The sequence below is a fragment of the Giraffa tippelskirchi genome, chromosome 8 (assembly GCF_054371585.1).
Source record: "Giraffa tippelskirchi isolate mGirTip1 chromosome 8, T2T-mGirTip1v1.2.pri, whole genome shotgun sequence".
NCBI lineage: Eukaryota > Metazoa > Chordata > Mammalia > Artiodactyla > Giraffidae > Giraffa > Giraffa tippelskirchi.
In genome coordinates this window covers 144,702,528-144,726,532 of record NC_137282.1, presented here as the reverse complement: position 1 = coordinate 144,726,532, position 24,005 = coordinate 144,702,528, and the positions used below count along the sequence as shown (strand labels likewise).

General features: G+C 40.6%; 6 non-coding genes across 6 annotated transcripts; 2 read left to right on the top strand and 4 right to left on the bottom strand.

Moving 5' to 3' along the window:
- Positions 1-5,086: 5,086 nt before the first annotated feature.
- On the bottom strand, positions 5,087-5,193 carry TRNAL-CAA (transfer RNA leucine (anticodon CAA)). The gene is made up of 2 exons: positions 5,156-5,193; positions 5,087-5,132 (listed from the first exon to the last, which is right to left on the bottom strand). It is a non-coding gene; the product is annotated as a tRNA-Leu (tRNA).
- Positions 5,194-11,732: 6,539 nt separating this feature from the next.
- On the top strand, positions 11,733-11,805 carry TRNAK-UUU (transfer RNA lysine (anticodon UUU)). Its single transcript has one exon. It is a non-coding gene; the product is annotated as a tRNA-Lys (tRNA).
- Positions 11,806-15,059: 3,254 nt separating this feature from the next.
- Positions 15,060-15,132, bottom strand: TRNAK-UUU (transfer RNA lysine (anticodon UUU)). The gene has a single exon. It is a non-coding gene; the product is annotated as a tRNA-Lys (tRNA).
- Positions 15,133-16,682: 1,550 nt separating this feature from the next.
- On the bottom strand, positions 16,683-16,754 carry TRNAM-CAU (transfer RNA methionine (anticodon CAU)). The gene has a single exon. It is a non-coding gene; the product is annotated as a tRNA-Met (tRNA).
- Positions 16,755-20,832: 4,078 nt separating this feature from the next.
- TRNAL-CAA (transfer RNA leucine (anticodon CAA)) lies at positions 20,833-20,940 on the top strand. The gene is made up of 2 exons: positions 20,833-20,870; positions 20,895-20,940. It is a non-coding gene; the product is annotated as a tRNA-Leu (tRNA).
- Positions 20,941-23,401: 2,461 nt separating this feature from the next.
- Positions 23,402-23,508, bottom strand: TRNAL-CAA (transfer RNA leucine (anticodon CAA)). The gene is made up of 2 exons: positions 23,471-23,508; positions 23,402-23,447 (listed from the first exon to the last, which is right to left on the bottom strand). It is a non-coding gene; the product is annotated as a tRNA-Leu (tRNA).
- Between the last annotated feature and the right edge of the window lie 497 nt (positions 23,509-24,005).

Genomic DNA, 24,005 nt, shown 5'->3' with positions numbered 1-24,005 from the left:
AAGAAATGGTAATTACGCTAAGCTAAGAATTAGCCTACTACAATTTCATAGATACTGGCAGAAGACATGAGACTCCTGGATAAGAGACAAAGGACAGTTTATTACTCACCACAATAGTAGTAGCCAGAAAGCATCATTTGTACTGATTCCCCAAGCATCAAATCCCCATAGGGATCACTGGAGGGACATTTTGGAGGCTAGCTCCCAGATATGCCTAAATGTGATTTTCTTTGTATTTATCCAGTTTGGATGTAGTAGGGCTTTTTGAATGTTCAGATAAATTTCCACTCATTATTTTTTCCAATATTACTTCTATTCTATCTTTTCTCTCCTTGCTTTCTTGCCTTTAACAGTCAATGTGTTATACTTTCTCAACTTCTTGATTGTGTTTTCCTTTTATAATGTTTTTATTCTGGATATTTTCATCTTCAGTTCAGTTCACTCAGTGATGTCCGACTCTGTGATCCCACGGACTGCAGCACACCAGGCTTCCCTGGCCATCACCAACTCCCAGAGCTTGCTCAAACTCAAGTCCATCAAGTCGGTGATGCCATCCAACCATCTCATCCTCTGTCGTCCCCTTCTCCTCCTGCCTTCAGTCTTTCCTAGCATTAGGGTCTTTTCCAATGAGTCAGTTCTTTGCATAAGGTGGCCAAACTGTTGGAGTTTCAGCATCAGCATCAGTCTTTCCAATGAATATTCAAGACTGATTTCCTTTAGGATTGACTGGTTTGATCTCCTTGCAGTTCAAGGGACTCTTAAGAGTCGTCTCAAACACCACAGTTCAAAAGGATCAATTCTTCGGTGCTCAGTTTTCTTTATAGTTCAACTCTCACATCCATTTTCATCTTACAGTTTATTAATTTTCTTTTTGCTAATTTGTTTTAAAATGCATTCATTATGCTTAAGTTACTTTTTAAAGTTTTGTTTTAAAGTTTCTGTTTCCTTTTCCTATTGTCAGGTTTTTTTTTTTACGAGTCAAAAGTTCTTAATTTTGTGTTTCATTTCCTTTGTCTATATTAACTTCAGCTAATTTTGAACAACTCTATTAGAACTCTATTGTATGGATTCCAGGAGAGTCTATTTCTGCTGTCACATGTTTCTCTTAGTTAGGGTCAGTTTCATAGGTGCTTTGGAAATTTGCATCAGAAAAATTTTACCAACAAATAGTGTATTGAATACTTTTCATTTAAACCTCCCCTTGTCATGGGCCCACTGGTAAAGTAAGATCACTGGAAACAATATGTAGTGGTTTGAAGACTATGCTTATAAGTCAGAATGCTTGCTCCTTGGAAGAAAGGCTATGACACACACAGGGTATTAAAAAGCAGAGGCACCACTTTGCTGACAAAGGTCCATCTTGTCAAAGCTATGGTTTTTCCAGTAGTCATGTACGGATGTGAGAGCTGGATCATAAAGAAGGCTGAACACTGAAGAAATGATGCTGTCAAACTGTGGTGCTGGAGAAGACTCTTGAGAGTCCCTTGGACTGCAAGGAGATCAAACCAGTCAATCCTAAAAGAAATCTACCTCAGGTATTCATGGGAAGGACTGATGCTGAAGGTGAAACTTCAATACTTTGGCCACCTGATGCAAAGAGCCAACTCATTGGAAAAGACCCCGATGCTAGGAAGGATTGAAGGCAAAAGAAGAAGGGGGCAGCCGTAGATAGTATCACCATCACCAACTCAATGGACATGAATTTGAGCAAACTCCCAAAGACAGTGGAGGACAGAGGAACCTGATGTGGCACAGTCTATGGGGTCACAAAGAGTTGGACACAACTCAGAGACTAAACAACAAATGCTTGCCAATAGCCATCAAGTTTTGAAATGACTTAAAGCTAGCTTGATTTGGTTCAACTTAAAATTTTTAAGTGGGTTAGAAATTACATGGAATTTCTATAAAAATTTTATCCATATTAAATTAAGATACTGTTGAGATAGAAATTATAAATTTTATTGTATGTCCTCTGAAAACTCACTAAAACTATAGTAACAAGATTTTTTTAAGCACAAATATGTGAGAAGAACACAAAAGAGGTGGAAGGTAAGAAACACTAAAACTGAAAAATAGGTAGAAAATAGTAACAGACTTCACAGAAACAATCTGATTTATACCAAAGTTTCTTTAAAAAGCTCAGGAACTGAGAGCACTATGTACTGGAGGCTAAGGGAAACCAAAAGCAGATTGTTTACAATTTGAGAAAGAGTTAGAGCCCTAAATTCTCTGCACTTACACTGAGTGTTTGCCCTTCTACCACCCAGGAAAAAATCTGGGATTTATTCTTCAAAGAAAATAAAGAATGGGATTAGACATTACAGATGAGGATCTGGGTACCTTAATGAGAACAGGAGAGGATCTGTTCGTATCTGGATATAAGGGAATGCTAAAGGCTGAGCTCTTTTCCCTCACCAAACTCTCAGATCTCTGACAGTTAGGGCTTTACCCTGATGGCAGGCCTGGAAAAAAAACAAACAAACTGGTGTTCAAAAATGAAAGGTAAAAATGCTAAGAATATATGTGAGGCAACTGGTTTAAGTTGGGAGAGTCTAACTTAACATATAAGCATACTGAGGGCTCTTCTTGCCATTGCTTCAGACTCTGTTATTTTTATAACCTAAAAACCAAAAACCTTGAGAATACTCTCCACTGAAACAGTGGAGCAAATAAATGAGCAAAAAATAGATTATGAACAGATCAGCAAGGGAAGATTCAGATGACAGCTGTGTAGCAGGTCCAGAGAGCAACCAATTCAGACTATAAGCATGTAGAAGTCAACTGGAAAAATATCCTTAAGAAAAAATATTTGAGCTGATATATTATCTGATTTGATTGATCTCGTGGAAAGCTCCACTGAAAGATATTTTGAAGTTAAGGAAGAATTAGCAATTATCAATACATATGAATGGACTTAGGCACATTAAAAATTTTCTTTTTAAAGCTTGCCTTTTTAGGCAATTATAAGCATCCAGTGAAGAATGAAAACAGAATCATAGCTCACAACAATGCTGTGTATAATACTTTTATAGAAAAATGACATAAACAATAAACACTGAATTAAACAAAAGGTAAAACAAGTATTTTGGAAGGATAAGAAATAGTAGGTGGTAGTGGCATACAGCAGTTAATTATTTAACAGATGGAAAATAAGTATATAATATGTAAATCAATTAATCAATAATAGCAGTTACACATATTATTTAGGAAAATAGAAGTCTCCAAATCCAAGAATGAAACAGTGTTATTTTTGGTGGCATCCAGACAAGATAATTTGAAGAATTAAGGGGCAGAAGACATATATTTCACAATAAACTTTCTACTAAAAAAATGTGTACAGCTAGAGAAAAAACACCAGGGAGAGTGTCATTCTCCAGGACAAGCAGCAGTAGGGGTATTATTACTTCTGTACCTGAAGAAGCATGAAGAAAGTATAATTACTTGAACTCAGAAGATAGCCTTGTAGTGAGGGCTGCCTTGAATGAGGTATGGCCTCCCATCAAGAAATGTAGCTCTTCTGAAGTGACCTGCAGGCAGAAAGACAAGAAGTAAATACCTGCCGCTAGCCCTCCTAAATCCACGTATCTCCTGTTGGGACTCCCACTGACCTAACCCAGGTGGAAACCAGAGAGCATGAAAACCCATACAGGCCAGTTCCAAGGGCCTATATCATCACAGAGCAGGGTGACGAGCCCTTCCCCTTGAACGCAAAAATAGAGTTGACAATGAGGAAAACAGCAAACAATATAGAGGATAGTAGAAAAGAAGGAAAAAAAAAAAAACAGAACTAAAATTTCAAATAAGTTAGGCAGAAAATGATATGTAAAAAGAAAAGCAAAGAAGATCCAACATGTGAATTACTAGATTTACAAAAGAAATCAAAGTAATAAAACAGAACATATATTTAGCAAATAATTTAAGATCTGGTAGGTAGAGCCACACTTAGGGGCAATGGGACCTGGACAAGTTCCTTCCTTCCCCCCCCTCCCTCTTTCCCTTTCTTTATTTTTATAAAAACAACTTGTTCTTTAAAATCAATCCTGGTTAAGAATCACTGTTCTACTTCTCCTCTCTCCCACAACTCTCTTGTCTTATGTCATAGAATATATCTGTTATATCCAACCTCTTCACTTTACAGCAGATACCTTTCGACTAGCAACACGAGATGTGATGGGAGAAGGTACACAATAAAGGAAAGAGTAAGACGAAGAAAAAAAGAGTCAGGTGAGGACAACAGAGAGGGAGGGACAAGCAGGAGATCTGTGGAAGAATATTCAAAACTTAACCTTCACAGAACAGTTAAAATACTGAATACAGAAATTTATAACCATCACTTCACATATATGTTAAGACCTGCATTTTAATACTGATATATTACTATTCTTCCATGTAGATTCTCATAAACAGGCAATTTTTATTGAAAAAGAGAAAGAACGAAAAGGAGGGAGGGAAGGTAGGTGTGATGAGAGGGCAGACATCTAAATAGCACTGATCTAAGAAGGGTGACCGGAGAAGGCAATGGCACCCCACTCCAGTACTCTTGCCTGGGAAACTCCATGGACGGAGGAGCCTGGTAGGCTACAGCCCATGGGGTCGCGAAGAGTCAGACACGACTGAGAGACTTCACTTTCACTTTTCACTTTCATGCGCTGGAGAAGGAAATGGCAACCCACTCCAATATTCTTGCCTGGAGAATCCCAGGGACGAAGGAGCCTGGTGGGCTGCCGTCTATGGGGTCGCACAGAGTCGGACACGACTAAAGCGACTTAGCAGCAGCAGCAGCAGCAAGAAGGGTGACTGAAGGCAGGAGAAGGGGACGACAGAGGACGAGATGGTTGGATGGCGTCACCGACTCGATGGACATGAGTTTGAGTAAACTTCGGGAGCTGGTGATGGACAGGGAGGCCTGGCATGCTGCAGTCCAGGGAGTCGCAAAGAGTCGGACCCGACTGAGCGACTGAACTGAAGTGAAGAAAGGGTGAAATATCGGTGGTAATGGGTAAGATTTGGCAATGCAGCCTAAGAAAGTGGCTATGATTTACTGGCAGAAGTTGCAGAATTTGAGCATAAGAACAAAAGGACACCATGTCAGAAGTGGGATTCGAACCCACGCCTCCAACCGGAGACCAGAAACCCCAAGTAGGGGAAATAGACACTTGAGTTTGGCGCCTTAGACCACTCGGCCATCCTGACATGCTCATTTCTGTAGTATGTATAATTTGCTCCTGTGATTAACAACCAATGTGATTAGTATTACATCCAGAGTGCATAGGGTGAAACGCAAGCTCTGAACCGATTGCAAAACAAAAGAGGCAAGTTTTGGTGGATGGATGCTGGAGACTGTTGCGATGGCACAAAGTCAGCCGGGGAGCCCAGCCAAGGGATATTGAGAAGCAGCACCCGCCACACGTCCCTTGACCGTTCCCGCACCGCGCTGCCTGCCTCCCAATGGCCCAACAGTCCCACAGCCCAAGACGTCCCCGTAGTGTGCGAGTTTCGTAAATCAAAGAAAAGGAGTCTGTGCATTGCAGGCAGATTCGTTACCAACTAAGGTACCAGGGAAGCCCAGAACCGAATTAGCGCTGGTTTCGAAGACTGCTTCAGTCTGCTTCCCGCGGTGTTCAGGCTTCTTCATTCCCACGATAAATTAAAAAGTAACAAAGGCAAGGAGAGAGTCAGTGAGAAGGGCTAGAACTCCCCTTCAATAAACCTGTTTAAACATTAGAACTGTCCGTCGAGGAGTACGAGGCGGGCATGTTGCACCCTCTTCTGGCATTTCTCCCCATAATCTCTTTTTTCTTCAGTAGCGTCTTTCTCTCTCCTTTCTTTTCTCCCATTAATTTCTTCCCAATGGCCTAGGAAAAGGGGATGCGATATAGGGCATAGGATAATAGGTGTAGGAGTTTAAATGGTTGATCGCCGTTACCAAGTAACAAATAGTTTCTCTTTGACTCTGTCTCCAACCTCCCCCCCCCCCCCGAGAAGACAATGGCACCCCACTCCAGTACTCTTGCCCGGAAAATCCCATGGACAGAAGAGCCTGGTAGGCTGCAGTCCATGGGGTCGGAAGAGTCGGACATGACTGAGCGACTTCACTTTCACTTTTCACTGTCATGCATTGGAGAAGGAAACGGCAACCCACTCCAGTGTTCTTGCCTGGAGAATCCCAGGGACGGGGGAGCCTGGTGGGCTGCCATCTATGGGGTCGCACAGAGTCGGGCACGACTGAAGCGACTTAGCAGCAGCAGCAGCAGCAACCCTCCCCCCAGCCTCCAGTCCCTGTGGTAAAGGTGACAGGTTTTTAATATACTGTTTATTCTTCACTTTGAGCCAAGCTAGTTGACATTGTCCTTGCTTCCATTTCCTATGATTAGAGTTCCCAGTAGTGCAGACACCAAGTGTAAATCAGTTATTGCAGGCTACTTCGTGTATGGACAATGGTAGAAGGGGAGTTGGTTTTACTTGTGTTGTTGTTATACTTGTCTGTAATTTTTGTCTAATGAAGCACCTAAAATATTATTTACTGCTTTCTTGACCTCCACTTCCCAAGAATGTGACCTTTTACTTCCTTATGAAAAAAAGGCGACTCTTTATTTGTTTCCTTATTTATTTAACAATATTTATTTAATGGATACTCAGATTTTGTGGTTGGCTCTGAGTAGGGGGAGGTGACAATACATGAAGCTAGTGAGTGCCAAAGCATACTCCTAAAGTTGGTTTTGCTAACTGTTGCAGCAAGAGAGAATGCACATCAGGAGAACAGTGGAGTGTCTCAGTAAGAGTGTTAGAAAGAAGTGATTATAAGAATTGGACTTTGTAACGTTTCTTCAGCTCAGTTCAGCCGCTCAGTCATGTCCGACTGTTTGCGACCCCATGGATTGCAGCATGTCAGGGTTCCCTGTCCATCACCAACTCTTGGAGCTTGCTCAAACTCATGTCCTTTGAGTCAGTGATACCATCCAACCATCTTATCCTCTGTCATCCCCCTCTCCTCCTACCTTCAATCTTTCTCAGCATTAGAGTCTTTTCTAATGAGTTAATTCTTCACATCAGGTGGCCAAAATATTGAAGCTTCAGCTTTAGCATCAGTCCTTCCAATGAATATCCAGGACTGATTTCCTTTAGGATTGACTGGTTTGATCTTGCAGTCCAAGGGACTCTCAAGAGTCTTCTCCAACACCACAGTTCAAAAGCATTAATTCTTTGGCACTCAGCTTTCTTTATGGTCCAACTCTCACATCCATACATGGCTACTGGAAAAACCATAGCTTTGACTAGACGGACTTTTGTTGGCAAAGTAATGTCTCTGCTTTTAAAAATGTTGTCTAGGGTGGTCACAGTTTTTCTTCCAAGGAGCAAGCATCTTTTAATTTAGTGGCTGCAGTAACCATCTGCAGTGATTTCGGAGCCCAAGAAAAGAAAGTTTCCATTGTTTCCCCACCTACTTGCATGAAATGATAGGACCAGATGCCATGACCGTAGTTTGTTGAATGTTGAGTTTTAAGTCAGCCTTTTCACTCTCCTCTTTCACTTTCATCAAGAAGCTCCTCAGTTCCTCTTCGATTTCTGCCATAAGGGTGGTGTCATCTGCATATCTGAGGTTATTGATATTTTTCCCGGTAATCTTGATTCCAGCTTGTGCTTCATCCAACCCGGCGTTTTATATGATGTATTCTGCATATAAGTTAAATAAGCAGGGTGACAATATACAACCTTGACTGTACTTCTTTCCCAATTTAGAATCAGTCTGTTGTTCCATGTTCAGTTCTAAGTGTTGCTTCTTGACCTGCATACAGATTTCTCAGGAGGCAGGTAAGGTTGTCTAGTATTCCCATTTCTTTAAGAATTTTCCACAGTTTGTTGTGATCTGTTTTTAGGTAATCACTTTTGTTAGGTGATTTGGGGGCAGTTTTAAGAAAGTATGGCTTTGCATTGGTTTGTATACTGTCAGGAAGTGGGGGATAATTCTGTGGTTGGATATATTAAATCTTACCTAAAGGTAGGGCAAACTAAACATAGAGCTGAAATTAGTAAAGAAACAGTAGTTGTTTGTATGATGTGGGAGAGGGAAATGTTTTGTACTCTCTGGTTTGGACAATGTTCTTGTGTTTATTTATGTTCAGACATGATCATAGAGTTGTGCTGTTTCTGTCTTAATCTATTAGAGAAGTCTTGTCTGATATTGATGTTCTGGAAAATTGTTTATATTCAACAAGAAAACATTAAGACAGAGCTGTAAATGCCAGCTCAGTTCCTGGATGTCCAGGGTTGCTTTTCTCTGTCTCATAATTTACACAAGCAGACAGCTAGATGGTGGTAAAAGCCATAAAGAAACAGTAAGCAAAGAAGAGACATGGGATATAAGGGAGATTTTGACAATGAATGGGAAGGACTAGAGATCTCTTCAAGAAAATTAGAGATACCAAGGGAATATTTCATACAAAGATGGGCACAATAAAGGACAGAAATGGTAAGGACCTAACAGAAGCAGAAGATATTAAGAAGAGGTGGCAAGAATACACAGAAGAGCTATACAGAAAAGATCTTCAGGAGCCAGATAATCACAGTGGTGTGATCACTCACCTAGAGCCAGACATCCTGGAATGCAAGGTCAAATGGGCCTTAGGAAGCATCACTACAAACCAAGCTAGTGGAGGTGATGGAATTCCAGTTAAGCTATTTCAAATTCCGAAAGATGATGCTGTGAAAGTGCTTCACTCAATGTGCCAGCAAATCTGGAAAACTCAGCAGTGACCACAGGTCTGGAAAAGGTCAGTTTTCATTCCAATCCCAAAGAAAGACAATGCCAAAGAATGCTCAAACTACTGCACAATTGCACTCATCTCACATGCTAGCAAAGTAAAGATCAAAATTCTCCAAGCCAGGCTTCAACAGTACATGAACCATGAACCTCCAGATGTTCAAGCTGGATTTAGAAAAGGCAGAGGAACCAGAGATCAAATTGCCAACATTTGTTCGTTCATTGAAAAAGCAAGAGAGTTCCAGAAAAAAAAAACATCTATTTCTGCTTTATTGACCTTGCCAAAGCCTTTGACTGTGTGAATCACAATAAACTGTGGAAAATTATGAAAGAGATGGGAATACCAGACCACCTTACCTGCCTCCTGAGAAATCTGTATGCAGGTCAAAGAGCAACAGAACTGGACGTGGAACAACAGACTGGTTCCAAATTGGGAAAGGAGTACGTCAAGGCTGTGTGTTGTCACCCTGCTTATTTAACTTGTATGCAGAGTACATCATGAGAAATGCTAGGCTGGATGAAGCACAAGCCTGAATCAAGATTGCAGGAAGAAATATCAATAACCTCAGATATGCAGATGACACTACTCTTATGGCAGAAAGTGAAGAGGAACTGAAGAGCCTCTTGATTAAAGTGAAAGAGGAGAGTGAAAGGTTGGCTTAAAACTCAGCATTCAGAAAACTAAGATCATGGCATCTGGTCCCATCACTTCATGGCGAATAGATGGGAAAACAGTGGAAACAGTGTCAGACTTGATTTTTGGGGGCTCCAAAATCACTGCAGATGGTGACTGCAGCCATGAAATTAAAAGACACTTACTCCTTGGAAGAAAAGTTATGACCAACCTAGAGAGCAGAGACATTAAAAAGCAGAGACATTAGTTTGCCAACAAAGGTCCGTCTAGTCAAAACTATGGTTTTCCCAGTAGTCATGTATGGATATGAGAGTTGGACTATAAAGAAAGCTGAGCACCAAAGAATTGATGCTTTTGAACTGTGGGGTTGGAGAAGACTCTTGAGAGTCCCTTGGACTGTAAGGAGATCCAACCAGTCCATCCTAACGGAAATCAGTTCTGAATATTCATTGGAAGGACTGATGCTGAAGCTGAAACTCCAATATTTTGACCACCTGATGCGAATAACTAACTCATTTGAAAAGACCCTGATGCTGGGAAAGATTGAAGGTGGAGGAAAAGGGGACAACAGAGGATGAGATGGTTGGATGGCATCACCGACTCAACGGACATGAGTTTGAATAAGATCCGGGAGTTAGTGATGGACAGAGAGGCCTGGTGTACTGCAGTCCCTGGGGTAGCTAAGAGTCGAACATGACTGAGTGACTGAACTGACTGAAATACTGTTATTATTGAAGGTTTGGGTGGCATTTGAACAAAGACCTGGAAGAATAAAAGGATTGAGTCATGCGAATATCTGGGGTAGATATTTCCAGGGAGAGGGAACAGCAAGGGCAAAGTTGATAAAATGGGATAAAGGCAGATGTTTTTGAATAAAGGCAAAGAAACCTATAAAGCTGGCAGAGAAATTGTGCAGCATATAACCTCCTTACTTAACCTGTCTCCAGTTCAGTTCAGTTCAGTTGAGTTGCTCAGTCATGTCTGACTCTATGAGACCCCATGGGTTGCAGCACACCAGGCATCCCTGTCCATCACCAACTCCCAGAGCTTATTCAAACTCATGTCTCCACCCTTTCCCAAATCAAGATTATCATCCCTTCCCAACTATTCCTTCATCCCTAGGCCTTATCCCAGCTCTCGTCCTATCTTTTTTCCACCTCTGATTTTTATCTTATCAATGATCTTGAGAGTCAGAAAAAGTACCTAAAATTTCATGAAGCTCAGAGATAGAATAAGGATGTTTATTTTAAACATATCTTGGACATCAGGGAAAAAAATCCTGCAGGAGGGATGGTTTGTTTTTTAGGTCAAGTCAAAATGATCTCTGATCCACATTTAGCAATATCTAAATATTTTCTCCAGGTATATATCTGTTACATATTTAACTTCTGAAGTTCTCTGTGTAACTTATATAATAAAATGGCATTTGCACATGATTTCATAATGGTTAGTATTATGGGTAATATATGAGTCAGTATTTTCATTATGTTTGGTTAGAATTGCACTTGACTTCACATACAGAAAAAACAGTGAATAATACCTTAAATAATTTAAGGATTATTGGCTCAAAAATTCATAGTCCTGAATTTGGCAGTCCTCATGGAACTAAGTGCTTTCTATCTTAATTTTCTGCACCTATGCTTTGGGATTTTGCTCCTATGATCTCTCTACAGGTGCTCAAAAACTGTCTCATGAACCAATAAACACTGAATGAACCAGGAGCACTATTTCCTTTACCGTCAAGCCATTCCTATCTTTGGAGGAGTTGGGCCGCTAGATAAAATGTGGAGGGGAAAATTAGAGGAAGCCTTGGATTTCTTCCCAGACCTTTCATTTCTGAAACTGAGGGGGGGAACACCAAAGGGTACAACCAGATTTGGTACCCCTACATTATGTCAAGGTTAGAAACTTCATCTTCTTTGCCCATCTTTTCATTCTTTGGAAGATTCTCTTCAGTTACTTTAGTTGTTCCTAAAAAAAAAAAAAATCTCTTCCAGGTTCCCTCACAGGTTGGTGAGGGAGCCTTGTGCATATTCTCTTCAAACTTATCTGAGAAGTAACTATGATCTCCTTTGACCCGGATTGGCGAATCCTCTTCGGCAGTAATTGATTCTAGGAATAATCTTCATTTTCCCAGCAATTAAAAATGTACTTAAAGAATGTACAGTGCAGAGGTTAAATGGTCTGTTTGGTAAGTAAATGACTTAAGTGGTCGAGCCATACTTTTGAAAGACCCGGGTTGTTTCTAAAGTTATGGATTACCCCAGCTCTTCTTGGAGATCAAAATTGCCAATAAGATTTAGTTATTTATAGGACAACTCAATTCCTAAAACTGGGGCCTGGGTAGCTCAGTTGGTAGAGCATCAGACTTTTAATCTGAGGGTCCAGGGTTCAAGTCCCTGTTCAGGTGCTAGCTTATCTTTTTCAAGGCGACACACATTGAGGTTTAGGTAATATATTTACATGACTCAGAAAAATATGATATAGAAGAAAATAATAAAAACATAGGCTAAAATGTTAAGGAAAGGTGGATCTGGATATAGAGTATCCCTTATAAAATTTTTATTTTTGTAACCTCTTTTATGTTTGAAATTATCTCCAAATAAAAAAGTTCAAAAGTATATTAGTAAATATACTAATATACTAATATAATCACCAGACTTTGAAATTTTAAACATATTTTAGTAAGCTGTATATGTCCAAATTTCAAAACATCCAAGTATAAACAAAACCAGCACATTGTATAATACATATTTGGGTGTACTCTACAACTTACGTTAGCTAGCATCTAATAACTTCATCAGGCTTTTTTTTTTAACCAACGTTATAGGTTTTCCTTTTTATGTATAAAAATTAAAGTACTTTGGCAAATTAGAGCTATGGAAGATGTCAGTGCAAATGTCCATATTTTCACATGAATTGAAATTATACTACCCCACTGCACACTTTGGCACTCTTGTGGTGACTACCTGATTTGGAGGAGTAACACTAAGTTACTTTTGTTTTTGCTGCATAATGTGTAGTAACAATATGATCTATGTTAGATCGCTAGTGAGTTTTTTTTTAATGCTTTACAAATAGTACATTTTATATTAAATACAATAATAATTTGAATACGTTAGTAACGTTGTCAGAGTAACTAATGAGAGAGAAATGGCCAGCTGCTCCGAAACTTTGAGGCATGTTGAAATTACATGGTGAGAATTTTAAATACCTGCTGAAGCCTGGCTCCCACCTCCGGACATTCTAATTTAATTAGTATGGGTTGCCACCTCTCCAGAATTTTCACTCTGCCAACATAGGTCTGTATGGTCAAAGTTATGGTTTTTTCCATTAGTCAAGTAGGGATGTGAAAGTTGGACCATAAAAAAAAGGCTGAGCACCAAAGAACTGATGCTTTCCAGTTGCGGTGTTGCAGAAGACTCTTGAGAGGGCCATGGACTGCAAGGAGATCCAATCGATCCATCCTAAAGCAAATCAACCCTGAATATTCATTGAAAGGACTGATGCTGAAGCTGAAGCTCCAATATTTTGGCCACCTGATGCGAAGAGCGATCTCATCGGAAAAGACCCTGAAGCTGGGAAAGACTGAATGGAAAAGAAGGGAGCAGCAGAGGACGAGATAGTTATATGGCATCACCAAGTCAATGGACATGAGTTTGAGCAAACTCCGGGAGATAGTGATGGACAGGAATGCCTAGCGTGCTGCAGTCCGTGAGGTCGCGAAGAGTCGGACATGGCTTAGCGACTGAACAGCAAGATTATTCTAATGTGCACCAAAATTTGGGAACCATTGAGACTTTTCTAAGGGCGGTTCCTGTACAAGCAACATCTCCATCACCTCAGTTGACAAATGAAAATTCCTATTGCAAGATCTTGGGATATTTCGAGTCAAATGGGCATACTTTGAACCCCCGCGCTGTATCTGACTTCGCTCAGAGAGAAGGCAGCCGTGGGTTTCCATCAGAAGGCAGTTGCTTGCTTGGTGAACACACTAATAAGTCAACACAGGAGAATTCAACTTAGAACAACAAAAAGAGAGAGCAGAAAGATTTCCTTTCTGTTACAGGTCTAGCTGAAAAAGGTAACACTGTCACCTCCCCGGCGGGGAATCGAACCCCGGTCTCCCGCGTGACAGGTGGGGATACTCACCACTATACTAACGAGGAAGCCCTGATAAAAGAACTTAAAAGAATCTCAGTTAAAGAGACATTCACACGTTGTGCCTTGAACTCTTTCCGGGCAGTGAATTCCTGGGAATTTCACGGATCTTTACGATAAGAATACAGTAAGAATCTTTACAACAACAGCCCATCAAAAGGGATTCCTCAGGTTATCTAAATCTAAAAACGACAGCCTCACTAACAATTGCAACATTGCTATAAATAGTTTTATCACTAATAGCAAAGAAATGTTCATTAATATCAAGGAAGGCATTAAACTTAAAAAAACAAACAAACAAACCAAAAACCTCTCATCCTTCAAAACGACTTCCTTTCTTCAAGTTTATTCATTATTTTAGATTCACCCCAAGGAATCACTTTCCCCTGGAACTTTATCTCATGTTAGTGTGCTATTACTGTCTCTGTGTTCTGAAGACTAAGACATCAGAATTAAGATATTAGCAGGGCCATTCTCTCTCTGAAGGCTTGCTGAAGGACTCCTTCCTTGCTTCTTCCTAGCTTCTGGCAGAGCCCCAAAATCCTTTATATTTTTTGGCTGTGGCTGTATGATTCAAGTTTTTGCCTCTGTCCACATATGACTTTCTTCTTTCTGTCTGCCTTCTAGTGTTCTCTCTTGTAAGGACACCTACCAGTGGTAGGGTTTAGGCTCCACCCTAATCCGGTATGAATGACCTCATCTTAATGTAACTAATTACATCTGCAAAAACCTGTTTCCAAGCAAGATCACATTCAGAAGTTCTAGGTAGACACAAATTCCTGCCTACAATATTTAACCCACTAAAATTAAGGATGAAAGATGAGGTGTTATGTGCATAAATATAGTTAACTGCACCAAAGTATTCATTAAAAGGTGTAAGAGTACTGATTAAAACTGCTTATGGGTGAGACGGAAGGGAAATTTTTGGTGTACAGTCTAAAGAAACAAGAGAATCTCTAGACAAAGACAGGCATCAAACACCTCAAAGGCAAATATTCACGGTTCAGGTTTTTTGTTGGGTGAGAGCTTCCTGGTTTATAGACTATTGTCTTCTCATTGTTGCCTCACATGGCAGAAGGGACAGAGAACTCCCTGGGGTCTCCTATGAAAGGGCACTATTTCTATTTATGAGAAATTAACTCATGACCCAATCACTTCTCAAGGGTCCCACCTCCTAATACCATAACATCGAGTCCACCCAAATTGTTCCCTTCCACTCCCAGATTAATGAATCATTTTAAGGGAATTTTAAATGGCTTACTTCTTAATAAATCTGTCACTAGTTTATTACTTTTAAATGATGCCCTTTTTTGATTCCTCTTAGAAACTTGGGGAAGTGTTTTTGTTAATATTGGGAAAAGAAAATTAGGGAAAAACTAAACGGTAAACTATTTTAGGGCAGTGACTTTGCTTGATTTGGCTGTTAAGGCTTCCTCACTTTCTTAAATGCCCTGTTATCTAAATAGTTTTTAGGTAAATACTGAAAACAAAACGAGGCCTCAGCGCCTGAACAGGGACTTGAACCCTGGACCCTCAGATTAAAAGTCTGATGCTCTACCGACTGAGCTATCCAGGCCCGCTAAAAAGCTGTGTAACTCATTATGTAAAATAAGAACACTGGAGAGATTCTAGTAATAGTCATAGTTTGTGAAATTACTTGGATATTCCAAGGGGCTTTGATTCTGTTTCACCAATGACTTCAGTAAGTGGGAAGAACTTCAGGAAGATCAAAGATTGGGTAAGGAATGAAGATTGTGATACAAGGAGGAGGGTCACTGCCCATTGTTTCTCCAGTGTTTTCTTTCAGAGTTGGGGTTTCCTGGAATTTTCAAGCCAGAGCAAGAAACATACTTGACACCCACTTTGAAGTGGTGCTTCCATCCAGGAAAGGAGCTCCCAGAAAACCCACTTATTCAAAATATTAATACATCTCACTTTCAGCATGCGCACCTTTCCTCATCTTTCCTTCACACGCTTTTTCTTCACTCTCTTCCCAGTCTCCTTTCCCCTCTACTCTCCCCTGCATCTTTCCAACCTCCCATTTGCCAATTCGGAAAGTCCATATTTGTCCCCTCCTATTCTACTTTTCAACTCCACATTTTATCTTGAGCTCCATTCTACTTATAAAGACAGGAAGGATCAGGCAGTTGCAACTATATCCCCTGCCTCTGTAAGGGCAGTTCTTCACTTGTTCATGAGACTATTAAGAAAGTGGGATTCAGCTGCTCGCAGCTCTAAAACCAGTACTCTAGAGGTAAAGTTGGTGGAAAGGAAAGCTTGCTTTATTCTGTAGGCCAATAACCCAGGGCAGACTTGTGTCCAAAGGCCAACTTCCCCCACTGACAATCAGTGGGCAAGAGCTTTTAAAGGGGCATTTCAGGGATGGATAGGTGGAGGGAGGGGCTATATGCAGAAACAGCACTGTCTGCTCTGACAGTCATCTTGAACTCAGTCATGCAGTGATCTGATCAGCATCATCTTGATTGTTTTGAGTACAGCCAATCTTTAGCGCCAAGGTCAATTTGTTCCCATTTCTTTGAGGCCAGTTATCAGAACTGTGTCAGCTTCTGTCATCACTATAGTCTGGTCAACATACAGTTAACTTCTTCTACCTGGTGGGGGTTTCAGAACCTAAAAGACAGCTCAAAGGATATGACTCAGGTTCTTCACTTTGCTTAACTGCTAATTATTATTTTGTCCTATTTGACTGCTTTCCTTTGCTTCTGCATTTTCTCACCTCTCTCAATTAAATTTATTGTTTGGCTAAAGTTTCTCTACAGACAAAAGGCAAGTGGGGAAGATGAGGAAGGACCATGGTGTCCTGCTCTGTTTCAAGACTGGTAAGCATGTCTGTACAAGCAAAAAAGCAGTGGTAGAGTCACTGCATATAGACGATAATTAAGATGTTGCATTGTTTCCCAACATATTGTGAGCTTTAAAATGACATGTTTGATTGAGGCCAATTTTCATCAAGATCAAAGAAAACAAGAAAAGCAAACCAATTGTGTCACCGTCATGAATATTTGAATTTAGTTGCCTCTGAATAGTGTTCTTGTGGAAATCTTGGAATTTGAGGAAGAGAATAACGAATATTGGTCTAGTGCTTCTGGAAGGAAAAGACGGCATTAGCAGAGGATGGTTTCGATCCATCGACCTCTGGGTTATGGGCCCAGCACGCTTCCGCTGCGCCACTCTGCTTTCTGCTTTCTAGCGTTTTCTTGCATCTCATTAATTGGTATAAAGATTGGTAGACACCTGTGTCTATCAATTCCTTTTGCTTCCCTTTTCCCACTCACTTCCTCTAACTTACGTCTATCATTCTGAGTCGGCCCCTCATCGCCTTCTCAAAATTGCCGCCTGCACACAAATCTCTAAGGCGTCTGCACTTTTGCAATTTACTTAAGGAAACCGAAGCTCTGAAATCCTTTCTCAGAAACTTGGTATTCCACCCCGATTTCTAGGGATGAATTTAGAACGCAGACTCCTCACCTCCCGCCCCCGCCCCCGAGCCTCCCACAGCTCACTCCCGGACTCTGAAGTTGGAACTCCTTGGCTCCTCCACGTCAATGGCAAGGCCAGGGAAAAGGCAGGGGCACTGCATGGTCGCGCCGCCTGGAAAAACTGAAGACTTGGGGGAAGAGAAGGAAAAGCAAATACTTTTGAGAATTGTCACTTGAAGAGTTAAGGGAGCTATGAAGACCACGGTGATCTACTATAGCTGGATTCTTTGTTCACACTTCAGCGGACAACACCTGTTACCTGTTTATTCAAAACCAGATTTCTCTCCTTTCATTTTCATGGTTATATGCCACATTCTTTTGTATGATTTATACTGCTCTCCCTCTCTCTCTCTCTCTTTTTTAAGTCTTGGGCATCGAAAGTGCTGTTTACTGGAGAGATGAAACATTTAAGTGGATTTTTATGAAAATAGATTATCAATGCTCCAAACACCTTAGGAACTAAAAATCATCATTTTCCAAGGACTGAGAGAATTCAAGTTTCTTGAGATGAACCTAGCCACCAACATTTAAAATCAAGAAGTGTGATTTTTGCTGCGTAAGTCTACCTCAGAAGATGATTGATCGATCCTATTCTGAGCTGTTCTTTCCTTCTCATAACCCCTCTGAATTCTGCAGGGCTCTGATCTTACCTTTTTTTTTTTTCCTCTGCTACAGAAGCCACAAACTTTGTCTTAACCTCTTTCTTAAGAAAGAAACCATGGAATTATCACTTCTTCCAATATTTTCATTCCCTGTAACCTCCCCAACTACATTAACAGAATAAAACTACCACCTTCAAAAACAGAATCATTGGCCCAAGGTCTTGTAAGCCAAAAACTTTTAGTCTTGAATGTTCTCCCAGGAATACCTTAGAAGGAAGGTTTGTAAATTCGATGAGGTACTATTGGGGTCCAGGCCTTGGTGGTGCTAGTGGCCTTCTATAAAACTCTTTAGAAGCTCAATGCAGACTTTTTTTTTTGTAGTCATCTGAACTGACCTGTCTCGTGAGAAACCTGTATGCAGGTCAGAAAGCAACAGTTAGAATTGGACATGGAACAACAGACTGCTTCCAAATAGGAAAAGGAGTAGTCAAGGCTGTGTATTGTCACCTTGCTTATTTAACTTATAAGCAGAGTACATCATGAGAAACTCTGGGCTGGAAGAAGCACAAGCTGGAATCAAGATTGCCAGGAGAAAGATCAATAACCTCAGATATGCAGATGACACCACCCTTATGGCAGAAAGTGAAGAGGAACTAAAAAGCCTCTTGATGAAAGTGAAAGAGGAGAGTGAAAAAGTTGGCTTAAAGCTCAACATTCAGAAAATTAAGATCATGGCATCTGGTCCCATCACTTCATGGGAAATAGATGAGGAAACAGTGGAAACCGTGTCAGACTTTATTTTTTTGGGCTCCAAAATCACTGCAGATGGTGATTGCAGCCATGAAATGAAAAGACGCTTACTCCTTGGAAGGAAAGTTATGACCAACCTAGATAGCATATTTAAAAGCAGAGACATTACTTTGCCAATAAAGGTCCATCTAGTAAAGCCTATAGTTTTTCCAGTGGTCATGTATGGATGTGAGAGTTGGACAGTGAAGAAAGCTGAGCGCCGAAGAATTGATGCTTTTGAGCTGTGGTGTTGGACAAGACTCTTGAGAGTCCCTTGGACTGCAAGGAGATCCAACCAGTCCATCCTAAAGGAGATCAGTCCTGGGTGTTCATTGGAAGGACTGATGTTGAAGCTGAAACTCCAATACTTTGGCCACCTCATGCGAAGAGTTGACTCATGGAAAAGACCCTAATGCTGGGAAGGATTGGGGGCAGGAGGAGAAGGGGACGACAGAGGATAAGATGGCAGGATGGCATCACCGACTCGATGGACATGAGTTTGGGTAAACTCCGGGAATTGGTGATGGACAGGGAGGCCTGGCATGCTGCAACTCATGGGGTTTCAAAGAGTTGGACACGACTGAGCCACTGAACTGAATTGAACTGAATTGTACTGGATTGACCTTGAAGTGAATTTTATTCCAGGGAGGAGACAAAATACAAACATTTAAAGCATACCAATAAATAATATATTTAGGAACCAAAGGTAGAAAATAACTTTGAAATAAAACGGAAAAATCCAACTATAAAGACGAAAATTGACAACTGTGACTATATTAAAATCAAGAACTTTTCATTAAAAATATCACACATAATTCCACACTCAAGGAATGGGACTACGTTCATCTTATATTTGTTTGGAAGTTGAGTTTTCAACTTTTCTGATTAATAACAGCAATATATTTGGAGAGTTTAAAAGAGGGAGAAAGAAGTCATGACTAGTATGTCAAGAGCTAAATGACAGAGGGTTTGACTAAGAGGAAGGGGAAACTATTAAGTTTGAAAGATCATTAATTGGTAGAAAAGGAGGACTTGGCATATTTTCTAAGTGTTTGGAAATTGGGACACCATAGTTGAGAAGAGGCAGATTTGGTTTGTTGAGAATTTGGGTTGTTGCAAAACTGTCTAAATGCCAGAGGTTACAAATAGAAACATGAAGGTGAATGGTCTTTTGAGTGACTGCTACTTGTCACATGGTTTGCTAGGGAAAGCACCTACATAAATTTTTTTAAACCCTCAACAATCTTGAGGTAGAGATTGCCCTGTAAATTTACAGATGAAAGAAATGTTCACAGATGGTCAAAATAATGTAAAATATCAACACATCACACTTTTGTAAATGATGAAGCTTGAATTCAAACGATTCAAGATCCTCATGTTTTCTCCTAATCTGCATTTCCTTTTAAAAAAGTATTTCAGATTCTCTACTTGAAGACCAAAAACAGAGCAAAAGAAACAACTCACTTCTGATCACTGTGCACACAAAATGGATCTTTAAATAGCTGTTTGCCTGTTCATGCATATGTGTTTGAGTTGTCTTCTGCAGGCAATGAAAAATTTCTGAAGACTGTTAATTTGGGAGACTAATAAAAACTGTTATTCAGACAGAATAGAAAGAAAACATTGGATGAATATTTCTCACCTTAACCAAAGCAGGAGGGATTTTTAACCACAACAGCAACAACATTTTTAAAACCTCAGTAGAGATTTTAAACCAAGACCAAGACCTTATTCTAGTCCCCCATGCTCTATGCTTCTCCTTTTATGTGTCTTATAATAAACCATGTCCTGTCTCTTCACTTCACATCCCTTCTTTAAGCACAGACTGAAAGAATGCAAAGGGGAAGATAGAGCGAGATAAAAATGGCAACGGAAGGAAAGAGAAGAGAGGAGAGGGGAGAAAGCAGTGGACCTTGCAGGAACTGTGAAGATGCTGAAAATATTATTGAATAGGGACTTGAAGTCACACACATAGGCTCAGTCCCCGTTAATAAAACTTATTAGGATAAAATATTATGAGATACTGTGAGCACTGGGGAGAGCTCCTGAAAGACAATAGCTGCAACATGTGCTGATAAAATCTGTATCCTAAATCCTGTTTCTTAAGGTTGGTGGTGTAATGTGTAACTCATGGCCAGCAGGGATGGAGTGGGAGGAAAAGACTCAAGGTATGTGAGGTGGGCTCCCAGGCTTCAAAACAGCATCAACTCTGTCTCCCGGTGCACCTCTTCACCACAAAATTACTCCTTTCTTGTCTTTTGGCTTTGCAGATAATTCTTGGCTTACTCCTGTAATTTCTAGAAATAACTTGTTCCTTTTCCTCCCAGATAGAACAGGCTTCAATCATTGATAGAGTCGTTACTGCTGAATCCTTATCAGTGTCATGTCAGGATGGCCGAGTGGTCTAAGGCGCCAGACTCAAGATTCTATCTTCCCTCTCTTGGGGCTTCTGGTCTCTGAATGGAGGCGTGGGTTCGAATCCCACTTCTGACAAGACTCAGTTTTGTTCTTGGCACACATGTCTTTCATCTCACTCTTGTGTCTTTCATCCCACTCTTGCCTTTCCACCTTCATTCCCCCAACACTTGAGTATCCTCCCTTATTCTGTAGTCGGGTTCTTTCTATCTCTAAAGACAGTCCCCACCAGCAGCTCGACCCAGGTCTATACTCAGGAAGGTCCTGGTGTCCCTGGAAGAGTCACTAACAAGTCATCTCTACAACCACTAGCCAAGCATTTGACAAATGGAAATTCCCAATTAGAGAACCTGGAGTATTCCCACATACAACTGGGCACATTTAAAAAAAAATCTCTTTGCCACCGATGACTCCCTCTTCCCAGAGAGAAGGAGGCAGTGGATTTCCATTCAAAGGTTGTCCCTTACTCTGTCAGCCTGTTTATCTTAATGAAATCCAGGAACTTGACTTAATAACAAAAATACAAAGTAACCAGAAAGCTCTCCCTTTCCTAGAGAGACCTCAAGCCAGACTGTTATGTGCTGGGGGAACATGGCCTCACCACTGGCAAATCAAACAACGTTCTCCTGCATGACCACACCAATGAAAAGACCCAGACTTTCTTAGTGATAGCTCAGCTTAAGAAGCTCCCACACAATCCTAGTTTTTTTCAGTGGGAAAGTTACTGGAAAATTCACTGCTTTTCCCCACATGGAGGAACTGAAAGAAACAAAATGGAAGCAATAATAATAATACTAATAAACACCACTAGAATCAGTTTGTAGCCTTTGTATTTTTGTATTAGTGAGAACGAGTAAGTATACAGTTTCTGGTTTTGCCTTTTGATTTAAAGACAGCATCACAGAACCTATGGTACCATCTCCCAGGTTAAGTAAGAAATGACACATTGGGGAAAGTGGCAAACACTCAGACCATCATTTCCTAAGTTTTTAAAAATCAAGCTCTGTAACAGTTTCCTGGCTAGAAGAAGGATCCTCAGAGCTTAGTACTCAGCATCCTACCCAGGTGTTGGATACTTTTTAAAGGGAAGAAAACATTTTAAAATGATATTTATTTTATTTTACTTTTTAGATTTCCCCATTTAGCTCAAAATAGACTAGGAATGCTTTGGAACAGAAAATAAAACCAGTTGCAGGAAAATAAACAGTCTCAATTTGAAACAATGATTGGAAAAAGATGAAAATGGAGAATAGAGAAAAATAATTTGGAATTTCATGATTTCAGGGGAAATGCAGGACAGGAAAGAGTGGTGGATGTTTAGGAATCTGCAGAAATGAGAGTGAAAAAAGTGGAATTTAACGATGGAAGGGAAAGTGACTTTGGGTTCAAAAGGATAATTAATCACCCTTGGTAGTTCAGGGCTCATTTTGGTTATGGGTCCATGCATACTTTGTTTCAGAAACACCTTTTTCTTTGTCACAACCTGTATCCATCTCTTTCTTCTCCCCAAAACATATAGATCCTCTCTGAAGTATTTAATATTCTTTAGAAAAGAAATTACCCTCAATAAAAAGTGCTGCTGATTTGTGTGATTTTCATTGGCACTGTTAATCCTGATTTTTTAAAAATTTTACTCAACACAGTTTGAAAAATCTATTTTCTTGCTACAGTCACATCTGCTTCTATGTGCAGTGCTACATAGTATGAAATTCATGGGTGGCCACTGAAGTCTACCTGGTGGATAGCTAGCTTGCCTGTAATAATCTGGTACTGCAAAATCCTACACTTAGACAAGGCCAACCATGGAGTTGAGCTGGAATTTCACTGAGGTACATTCCTAGGAGGAAGATTGCTGTGTAATGATTTAAAAGCTATACGGGAAGAAAAACTCATTTAATGTCAAAGCTTCAAAAGTTGAAAGTCTTAATTTTAAGACCAATATCTTAGCTAGCTTATGCAGCTCTTCACAGAAGGCATTTTTTTTTTACCTTAATAAAAAGAAAGAAAAGATACCTACATCAAATCATTTTGAAAAGAAATCTCAGAGTGAGCTCAATTTTACTCAGTTTTAACTGTATGAGCATTTCCTTTTGATAACCTAAAAATATTTTCAGAAGTGTCATAGTCTTGAAGGACTTTCCCTCTTAGATTTTAGAGATGACATAAAAAGATGACAAGGAAATACTTTATGAAAGCTTTATAACAGATTCTTTTCCGTGTACAGAAAAGCGGTGAGAATTTCATTCATTCTCTCCACAGTAAAAACCCAACATCCAACTGTGGATGACTCAGTTGATTCACTAAGGAAAAGACCACAAGTTGTTATGGTCCTTTTTTTCTAGGAGGAGGGGATCTCAGAAGGCAGTGCTGGAGGTTGCCTCCACATGATTCTGAAAGTATTCCAGGATTCTTTGACCGGGGAATGAATTCTCACTTTCGAATACCGGTCAGGGCCCGGAAATATTTGAGTGTCGAGGGGTGAGTATCAGGAACTGCCCAATACTCTTGATCTGAACGTCGTAAGAACAAAATGAAGATGTGTCAGAAGTGGGATTCGAACCCACGCCTCCATTCGGAGACCAGAAGCCCCAAAGGTGGGAAGCAGAAGCTTGAGTCTGGCGCCTTAGACCACTCGGCCATCCTGACACACTGACTCTAACACTTGAAAGTGTTTTACTGTAGACTCTGAGGGGTTGACGTATAGCTGCGTCGCAGAAGAAATGTTTCTGAAATTTGTCGGACTGGGTGGGAGTTGTGAGTTCAGAGACTAGGAAATTGAAAGGTAGCAGAATAGGAGCATTAATGCAGACCTGAATAATTCTTTTTGCCCTGGAGACAGGGTGGTAGGGTATTAAGAGACACTGTTCCGCCCCACCCCTACCAACCAGAGCTCCCGGTCCAGTCCCCTGCCTTCCGCCCCCCGCCCGCCAGAACAGGGACCCGGCCTCACACAAATTTCTTCCTATGGCCTTGAACCCCACCTGTGAAATGGACCCCAGGGTCACTGTTTTCTTTGTGATTCAAACCTTCATTAAGCAGGTCCAGTTCGATGCTGCCTCAGGATCGGTGGAAACTTTAAGTGAATAAACGGTCAATCCCACTGCTCTGGACGAGAGAGGGTCGTTCCCCTAGTTCTCAACCCG